Source organism: Suncus etruscus, chromosome 10, assembly GCF_024139225.1.
Source record: "Suncus etruscus isolate mSunEtr1 chromosome 10, mSunEtr1.pri.cur, whole genome shotgun sequence".
NCBI lineage: Eukaryota > Metazoa > Chordata > Mammalia > Eulipotyphla > Soricidae > Suncus > Suncus etruscus.
Window position 1 is genome coordinate 75363363 of NC_064857.1, and position 10998 is coordinate 75374360.

Here is a 10998-nt window from a genome sequence, read left to right on the forward strand (position 1 = left end):
CAGACTCTTAAAAAAGAGTATATAAGTTCTAATAAAATGGAGATCTAATTGACTTAAAAGACAAAAAAGAAAAGGTTAATTGGCTAGCACAGCACTGTAGCACATTGGTAATAGTTATTTTTGGAGTAATTTCAGTGTTACTGCTATGGATACCAATAAAATATTTCCACTGATTTCACTTAAAACAATCACCTGTGATGATAGCTTTAGATTCAAAATCAGGGTATTAGTGACTGTGACCATAGTTAAATATAACAAAATTAAGGTGTCAATTAAATATTTTGTGATTTTAAAAGAGAGCCTTATGTTGTATAGATTTACTCAAGTATGGTATAGTATTTGTGCTAGTTTTAAGTTCAATTTCTGGTGCAAGTATCTGGTGCAAATTGTAAATTCTTTTTGAAATAGTGGTAGCTGTAAAGTAAGAGGATCTTCTACAATGGTAAATGTAGTTTAAGTTGGCTTGATAAAATGGAAGATTCATTAGATAATTACTTTACATTTTTAGCTTAAGTAATAGTAAGTAGAAGGTACACTTGACATGCCTGAAATATAAGTGGTAGAGAATTGAACTGAAATGGTGGTGATGGAGAAGTTGCATTGCATTGAAACTAGTTGAGACATTATTGAGGTTCAGGACTAGCTGAACTGATGTTTCCTGTTGTAGCAATAAACTTCTTTTAAATGGAGTTATATGTAGTAGTAATAGGTGTTTGAAGAGAGCGGTCATTGGTTATTGGTTTCAGCTAAATAGTAAGTAATGAGAGTTATTCTACTAGTCATTCAACTGAGATGGTGATGCATGATAAAAAATATTGTGGGATCGCTTCTTGGCATTTTGGCTAAGATCAAGTGTAGTATCTGTTCTTATCAGTTTAATATCAGATACATCGTTTGTCCGACAACAATATATTAAATGGATTTTTGGTGCTAGGAACTGGAATAGGAGCTTGCTCCGTCCATTCTATGCATCGACCTGGTATTACAGTATCTCCAGGAATGGTGCACCAAAAAAAAATATTGTGGTTATTACTATTGTTTCTGATATTACAGTCCAATGTTCAATAGATATTAAGATCATTTTAATTTAGATGAATTCATGTTAAATAAGATTTAGCTGAAAAAGTTTTCCTGAGTTCTACTGTTCATTCATTTAGTAAAACATAATTTAATTAAAACATAATAGTAAATCATTCATTTAGTAAAACATCTGTTGGCTTCAATGATAGATCCTATATTTAATTACATTTTAATGAATATTATAGTTCTGAATCTAGCAAAAATTTTAGCGTTTATAATTTCAGACAAACTATGCTGGTTATAATTTAGTTAATCTGTCGATTATAGTTGTGGAAGTAAATTCTTGAGTAGATAAAGTAATAGTAGCTATTGAGAAAACACATTTATGCTAATTCCTATGGTACCTGTAGATTTAGTTGTTAGTGTTGTGTATGTCAACATTTTAATGGGATTATTATGTTACTAACCCTACCCTGATCAGTGATTGTGCCCTACCCTAGGGTGTGACCTAGCTTTCTGCTCCCACCCTAGGGTGGTACCTGATTCTGCTCCCACCATTGGGTGGTACCTGATTCTGGGGCATAAAAGCAAGGGTCTGTGGAAAGCGAGGGTCTTTTTCCTGAGGGCTATTCTTAGGCCTTTTGGCTTTGGCCTCTTCCCGGAATAAAGAGCTGTTTTCTTCGGAAGCTTGACTGCCTGTTGGCTTTCTTCCCGCCAAATTCATCTCAGAACCGCCGGCTGAACAGGGTAACAGATGCGTGATCCTAGTTGGAGGAGAAAGGCCTCATCCTCCATCCCTCCATCAGTCAACCTCATCAGGGGCTGAATTGCAACAGTTAGTAGTGGTTTCATGTGAAAGTGGTGGTTCTCGGTTATCTGTGGTCCTAACTGAAACAGTAATTGTTCAAAACAAAAGACTTCTGTTAACACATTGCTACTTTTAGACTCAATAGCCCAGTTATTGATAGTAGCACAGAAATTATTGTTGTAATTTCAGTTGTAGAGGTAATAGATACTAAAATGGGGATGGTGGTAGTTTTATGATTGAACATTCCCAGATATTTTGTTAGTTAAACAATATCTAAATAGCTGTTATAGTTTTACTAAATGGAAACTCTGTAGATTCAGTTTATATTTATGTGTCAATTAACAGGGCAGAGATTAATATTGACAGAATAGTGGTAGTAAGATTAAGGCCTTTGTTGCTTGAGATAAAGGAGAAGGTAGTTGATTCTGCTGGTGGTACAAAATTAAATTGTAATGGAAATAGATATAAGTTCAATTATTATATTATTGTGTTTATTAGTTTAACCATAGTAAAAGAAGAAGTAGTCATTATTACTGTAGGCTCAGTAGAAATTGAGAAGCCTTATGGTGAAGATATAGAGATGTTAGTTAATAGAGATTACAATTAAAGTTACTGTTCTTTATTCAACTGGTGGTTTTAATGTGGTTGACTTCACTGGAGGAATAAACTTTGTGATCACTGTTGGTGCCCTTGTTGTAGTAAATTTGGTTGTAGTAGTGGCCAGTCCATGTTCAGAAGTAGACAGTCGAGATCTCCCATCATCGGAATCTATGTTAATAATAACTTGACCAGGGGTATTTCCCTCTTTATACACCAGGCACACTATAAGAACTCCAATTACTACAGTAATCACACAGGCTAAAAGGCAAGTCAAGAATACTTTCCAATGAAAGCAGACACTTGAGAAATGCTGTTTCACCTGTCAGGGAAGTAAATAAATATATCAGGATGAGAAAAAATATTTCAAGATCATTAATTATTTCATTGAAAGTATACTTTATATTAAAATATATAATTATCAATATGATTTACTGTTCTAATGATAATTATTGGTTTGATATTATGCTGTGCTAATAAAGAAATGTCTGCCAACTTTTATAAACTTTTATGGTTGTGACCTTAAAATTAAAACTTTTATAGTTGCGACCTTAAAATTAAAAACTTTTGAAGATTTGATAGAAACTTGACAAAATTCCCATCTATGGTGAAAATATAGCAAATATAGTGTGTGTTACCTATATTTGAGGAATGCTAAAATTTCATCCTTTCTCTTCCTAATGAAATGTATCTTCCCGGGGCTGGAGAGATAGTGTGGAGGTAAGGCATTTGCCTTGCATGCAGAAGGTCAGTGGTTCGAATCCCGGCATCCCATATGGTCCCCCGAGCCTGCCAGGAGCAATTTCTGAGCATAGAGCCAGGAGTAACCCCTGAGCACTGCCGAGTGTGACCCAAAAACCAAAAAAAAAAAAAATTAACTTTCCATTAATAGGCTGTTCAAGTGATGTCCATTTTAAAAGAGTTCATTATTGATAATTACATGTTCTCTGGCTGATAGTTCAACTTAAATTACTACTTGGCAGCATCAAATTTGAACTGAAACTGTATTTGTTTATGCCCAGATTCTAGTAGTTATTTTCACCTGAAAAATTGCTTATCCTGTCTACTTTTGTGAAATAAATAGGTGATCAAGATTTCTCACTTAGAGAACTAAAATAAAGATTCATGCGCATAACATATCTTTATAATTAATGAAATCCTATGCAATTTGAAGCGAGTATCAGTTGTATGTGAGCTTGGGCAATTTAAATAATGTGAGTCCTAAATTCTGTGAGTCCTCATTCATATAGTGATTGGAGAACTATTGTAAAGGTGTTTTTGTTTGGGGGGTTTTTAAATGAGGCTTAAATGAGAAAAAAAGTACAAAGCAATTAACAGACAGCTGCTGTACAATAAATAGCTGCAGTGGTGATGATAGTTAGTCAAATATTGCTTATTAATGATGTTGGACAGGCAGCAAGAACAGGATGCAGGTATTGGAGCCAAATTTTATTCTAAATTGCAGGTTTCTGAAATCTACCATTGAGTCTTGAGTATTTACTTCCCCCACTCCAGTGTTGAATATTTCTTGCAGTAGTTTTTAGGGAAGGAAATTAAGAGTCCACTTTTTGCATTATTTTCCCTTTAGCAAAAGTGTACTACGGCAGTTAAGAATAATTAGCAAAATTATTCTTTATAAAATTGCAAAATTATCTGTGGTTACATGCAGGTTAGCAGTTTGCAATCTCTTTAATATTCTATGATTCTATTTCCTCATAAGAAAAATATATCGTGCTGGAGATATTGCATTTGCCTTGCATGTGACTGGCTCAGATTTAATCCTCGCTACATCTGGTCCCCAACCCTTGCCATGAGTGAGTGATCCCTAAGCATAGAGCCAGAAGTTAAACCCGATACAGTCCTTTAGCCTCGGCTAAAGAAATCTTGAAGTAAAAATACAATGAAAGTGTGGGCTCCCCCATAGCCCAGAATATGTATTATGTTCACTTAAGGATGAATCAATACCAGGATGATCTGCAAGCAGATTGGAACCTCGCGACAGAAATGAGCACTTGGGCTGTGTCCACCACTAACTCAGCCATATAAGCTCTTTACAAAAAGATGTGGCCCTCCCAGAAATATATTTTGACCATCTGTCAAATAATGTGTTAATACCAGATGGTAAATAAAATCTCCTTCTGTTCAATGCTAGATACGTTTTCAAGCAAGAAACGTCATTTTTTTTTCAACCTGCCATCTCCAGTTTTGTTTTTTATTTTGCTTTATATCTGAAAACAAAAGTTTGGTATTGTATTTTTATTATTGTTCTATGTCAAAAATAAATCTCAGACTCTCCTTATTGAATATTTAAGAAGAAATGGGAATATGGGATGGGGCAAATATTGGAGTCTAGAACATCCAACTAGACAGTCAAGTACAATCAATCATCAGATTTTCTGGGATTGCAGACTCAGAGACACCGACACAAAGATAGGCAAAGGTTCAGCGGGAAGCAAGACAAAAGGTTCTGAAAAAGGATGGTCACCTGTAGGCAGAGTGGAAAACAAATTAAATTAACAACCATGAATCCTGGGACAGAGAATGCATAATCTGGTCTTCCATCTGAAAGCAGCACTTCATAATCATTTGCAAGGCAGGCCTTTCACTAACAAAGTATTTGTGTTCTTATCTCCTACTTTATCTCACTTCAAACAACACGGTCAGATTTGGCTTTAATCTCTGGCTGTTACAATATTAGCTAACAGAATATAACTTTGGTTTAAAGAACATTGGTTCCTTAAAAGCAAGCCCTAACAAATTTACTGTGCTTTTTTATCCTGTTCTGTACACTCTGCTGATAGTGATTTATCAATTGTTTTGTTCAGAAATGTTGGCTATGTGTGGTTCAAACTTTACTGGTCCAGGGGTCAGAGAGATTGTACAGTGGTAGGATGCTTGTTATGCATGTTACCAACCTGGGTTTAATTTCTGGCATCCCATAGGGTCCCTTGAGCGCTGTAATTCCTTAGTGCAGTAAGTGCCATGAGTAACCAAGTGTGACCCAAAAACAAAAACAAATTTTACCTGTCCATAACAGACATCTTTCCGTGTACATGGTGAGCATCCAAGAGTACCAGGGCTGGTACAGGCACAAACATTTACACTAGTATCACCAATGACATTGGTTGATGCTGGAAACTGACAGGCTGAACAGAGAACTTCCTTATCCGCTGAGCATGGTAATGGCTACAGGGAGAAAACATTTGGAAATGTATATCTATTGAGTTGAACTCCCCAAGTGAAATTATTTTAACAAATATAATCTGTATTGGGCTATGCTAAATTTTCTCTATTGACACAAATTCATAGGGGGACTTATCCTAATTCAATATTATAAAATAACAGATCATTGTGATTTTATTTGGGGATGTCTCTCTCCAGCAGTGCTCAGAGATCACCTTGGTGACACCAAGGATCAAACATAGGCCCTTGGGCATGCATGTACTCCAACCCTTTAAAAAGCCACAGCATATATATACATATACATATACATATATATATATGTATATATATGTATGTATCTACATGTCATCAGTAAAAATAAAAATATTATTATAAGCATAGACACTACTGAGTTAAATTTTTTGACTTTTATTCCATTCTAAATTCTTGCAATGGAATAAGCAATCTTTGAACAAAATTCTGTCACTGAGAGCCATTGAGGAAATTTGAATTTCTCTCTATAAATAACTGTGCCTTTTTTTTCCCCAAATACGTTGATATCATCATCTAATCTTCACTCATTACTCAATTTACCTGAGACTGATGAACTGGAACACTTAACATACTATAATCAAATCAAAACTTACTTATCATGTTAGCTTTCTGAATCTGATTCTCCTATTTAGAAAAGCTACTCCTTCGAAGAAGAAATTAGATTGATAGTGTCTGTATTAGTGGTGAAAAAAAATCCTTGGCCGGACTATAGTAACTGTTTTGTGTTTCAAATACTATCATATACGAGATAATTGTTGAAATGCTGGATCTGTCCTGACTCTACATTTTAAAATATAAATAGATAAAGAGCTGAAAAAAACTGTTCAGCCACTAATAAGTTAACAGTGTGATTCGCTACAACTGAAATGAACCTGGCATAACATATTCATTGAAAATTTGAGTTTTATAATGTAAAATGTAACAGTTACCAAAAAAAGGATTACCTGATTTATTTTTAGTTGCAAATTTCAAGTGACATTTTATTTCAGTGGTGGAAATTGGACTTGTTTAGAAATGATTTCCCTATCACTTGGCTGAAATAGTCGATGCAAATAAAGTTAGAAGTGTTTCAATTCCCAATTTTTAAAAACTAAAATATTGAATACATCCTATGAATATCATTTAAATTTCTAAATATAATTTATAGGATTTAACTCATTTATAATTTTGTAAATTTTAATTTAAGAAAACTAGCAGTTGTGTGTAAGGCAAACACCCTACCACTGTGCTATCACTCCAGCCCCTAAATATATTTTTATCATGTAGCTTATACCATTTTTTGATTTACTGTTTTCCTTCACCTTCCTATCTGATACTACTATTAAGACACAAGTACCTTTTATGGCATTCAGTCATTCAACAGATATATTTTTAAATAATATGGCTTTCCTCAGTCTCAGATGGAGAAACATATTTATATATATATTTATATATATACATATATATGTATACATATACATATGTATGTATATATATAAATATATATATAAATATGTATATATGTATACATATATACAAATATTTATATATACATTTATGATTATTTAGACTATACACTTCAAACTAATTTTTTTGTTTATTGTTTTGAGTGATGCTATGACTTGGGAAACCACATGGGTGCTGTGATTGAACCCAATTGGCAGCATGCAATTCAGGTGCCCTATGCATTGTACTATATCTCTCTAGCCATAATTTTTTATTTCTTTTCTACTTTCAAAGCAAATAAATGTGAGGTTGAATCTTGAGTATAAAAATCATATTTGTGACAGTGATGTAATGAACCAAAAACTATTCATTTTTTAGAGTTTAAATTATATTTAAGATTGTTCTGCGATGCTCATAGATATTAGAATAACCTGCAGTATGAAAAGACCTCAAAATCAATATTATATACTCAAATGTCAAAGAAAATTGTAAATAACTAAAACCACTTTGAGCACTATTATCACTTAATATTATTATCATAGCTTTATTTCCAAAAGTATTAATGTTTCAGATAAGTGAAAAGATAAAAAGTTTAATCTCTGCTCACAGGCAACCAAAAATACAAAACTCTGATTTTCAAGCATTAGTTAAAAATTAATAAATTGTCTTTAAATAACTATATTTGTTTTTGAACTGAAAACAAAAGTTTTGCTTCGATAGTATATCTATATTATGATATATGATTCTATAGGAAACATGTTAAGAGCTTCTATTAAGACAAGAAATAAAATTCACAAGCAGACAAAATATCAAAATGCAAGGACAGGTACTCACAAGTGGGTTTCTAGGACTTTCCACATTTACTACATATTTCCCACATTTCTTCTCCATCTTGAGCTTCAGGAAAGCACAAGTTTTATCTCAGAACAATTTTCTGTTGATCATTGCCACTTATATCGCAAATGTTGAGTAATATTTTAGTTGAGTGATGGAAACGGACAGTGATTCATCAGATGTTGATTAAGCTAGATATTAAATATTATTGTTAATGGAGACACCACCTTAGTGTCAAAAGTATTAATTAATAACAATGAGAGTTTGCCCATCTCTAAAAGGTACCCTTGCATCTCATCCAGTAGTCTTCATAGTGCAAGCAAATTATAACAACTTTTGCAATATCCTTCCCTCTCATTTTTTATACAGACACCATTCCTTTGGAGTTCAAAGCCAATCTATCTTTTAAAGTGAATGAAGTAAAAATTAAATAATAGATAAATAAATAAACAAATGAACAAACATATAAAGTGAGCAGAGTTTCCAGTTGCTTCCTGTCACTTAGAAGAAAGTCTTCACCCTGTGTTGGTACCACATTTTCAGGCCTCCATAATTCCAGAGCATATTCTTAAATCTCTATCTATGTCCTAAATTCTCTGGCACTGAAGCCCCAGATTTTACTAAAGAAAATTCTTTGATTAACATAGTCTTAAGCTCTAACTCCCTATTTTCTAAAGTGAAAGAAACATGGCCTGCCATTTCTAGGCTTGTTTTCTCTTGCACAAAAATTTTGAAAATGTATTTTTAAGGATTTGGAACCTTGTAATTATAGTTAGGAATGTTTCATCAAAGATTCTATTCAAGTCTTCCTTCTTACCTCAGATGACACATTTTTTTCCTCTTTGTAGAAATATCTTGTTCTCAAAACACATACATGAATTAAGAAATAAGAAATATCGACTGAACTGAAAAGCTACCCAACAACATAAATTCCTCTGTCCAAAAATTCCTTACATTTGACCAACATAATAGTATCAAGAATAATATAATTTTTCTTAAAATGTATCTAGTAACTAAAGTATTTTTTTAATCCTTGCAGATGAAACAATTGAAATAAAACTGTATTTTGCTCTTTTACTAAAATTTGCCATTGACTCCCATTCTAGACATTCATCAAGTTAGCCACTGGCAGGCTAAAATTAAGGTTGTTATTACAAAGTGTTGATGTGACGTATACCAACTGGAACTCAACAAATTATTGGTGGGAGTGCTAAATGATACCACTTAATAAAGCTGTTTATCTATTTGACAGTTTCTGTTTAAGCAATATATATTCTACTCATAGATACACCACAGACTGACTACATATATCTAAATTAAAGAAATTTAGAAGAATATTAATACATCATTTACCAAACAGAATATTATTCAACTGCTCAAAAGAACTATATTATGTCGTATTCACAATTGAAGATTAATTGCATTAAATAAAACAATATACATTATTTTTGAAATTATTACAGGCACAACATACATTATTTTTGAAATTATTACAGGCAACAAACATTGCATGTTCACTTATTCTCTAGTACAATAAACTAGACACTTGCTATTATATCATAACAAGTTCAAGAATGAACAAAAGTAATCAGATACTAGAGGTCAGTTTAGTTGTTTATCCTAGAATGTTATTATCCTAGTGTGGCACTCATTCTTGGAGATGACAAGAAAAGGGACAAAGATAATCTTAGTAATTACTGGGAATATTGTTTATTTCCCCTATTTTTCAGTACTTATTAATTACTCCTAATTCTTTTTTATTAATTACTTATTTACTACTTTATTGCTTATTAATTACTCCTAATTTTTTGTTTTTATTTTGTTTTGTTTTGTTGTTTCTGGGACACACCCAGTGATGCTCGGGTGTTACTCCTGGCTATGCACTCAGAAATCGCTCCTGGCTTGGGGGATCATATTGGATGCCGGGGATCAAACCGCGGTCCATCCTAGGTCAGCTGCTTGCAAGGCAAACACCCTACTGCTGCGCCACCACTCTGGCCTCTCCTAACTCTGTTTTGAGATCCTGTCCTGGCAATGCTTGGAAACCATATGCAGTGCCAGTGATTGAAACAGGGTCAGCTGCATGCAAAGCAAGACATTACCCTCTGTGCTATCTTTCTGACCCGGTATTGTTTCTTTATCTGAGAGGTTATTACCCGTGTGTAAAGATTATTTAAAAACATTTCAGTTGTATGTTACAGATTAATACAGTTATGTATGCTATTCCTTAAATAAAGATATTGTTTTTAAAAAAAAAGAAAATTAGCCATTAAGAGTTGAGAATGGATTCAAGATGCAAAATCTTCAGTCTTCCCATGCTCTTCCCATATTGCCTCTCTCATAAGAGTTTGTTTATGATGGTAGATATTCCATTAATATAATAAAATAAGGTTCAATAAAAAATAAGAATTAAAGTTTCAGAATTGGAAAAGATTTTAGGTATTAATACCCTTATTTTAAACTTTCTGTTTCTCATACCATGGCTCTATCAGAAACTTAGTGTCAAGTAAAGATATTTGAGCTAAAGAGACAGTACAGTGAGGTGCATGTAATTAGTCAAGCTTACATCTCCAACACCTAAGATAGTTCTCTGGGCCTAAACAAGCATAATCACTTTCTGGCAGACAGAGGCAAGAGTTAGCCCTGATCACAGTGAGTATAACCCAAACACCTTCCCCACTCCCAAAAGTAAAGATGTTTGTAATAAATAAGCTGTACTACTTAAAATTCTTTTGACATAAATGATTTAATGAGTCTAACTCTTTTAAGTTTGACATCTTTAAATTTTAAATAATAATTTTTAATTTTTATATTATTTAGAATGCACATTATGATGATTACTGAGTTAGAGAGTAAATAAATAGACAATATTTCTGATCTGCTGAAACATTCTTTTGTAAGTTACTTACAGAATTTTTAAAAATTAGGTGCTTTTTGAACAAAATAATAAATCGTATGTTTATTCACTGTCATTAGCATATGGGATTTTACTAGAATAGAGCTGCCCAAACTTAGTTGTTCTAATGTCCTCTTTTCAGAAAAAAAATTACCAGCTTCCCCCACCCCAGGTTACCTTCTTTAAACTAACAAACATAGAG

At 33.1% G+C, this 10998-nt stretch overlaps 1 non-coding gene across 1 annotated transcript; it reads left to right on the forward strand.

The window, feature by feature from the left end:
• Positions 1-822: 822 nt before the first annotated feature.
• On the forward strand, positions 823-1013 carry LOC126021342 (U2 spliceosomal RNA). Its single transcript, XR_007499887.1, has one exon. It is a non-coding gene; the product is annotated as a U2 spliceosomal RNA (small nuclear RNA).
• Positions 1014-10998: the final 9985 nt, after the last annotated feature.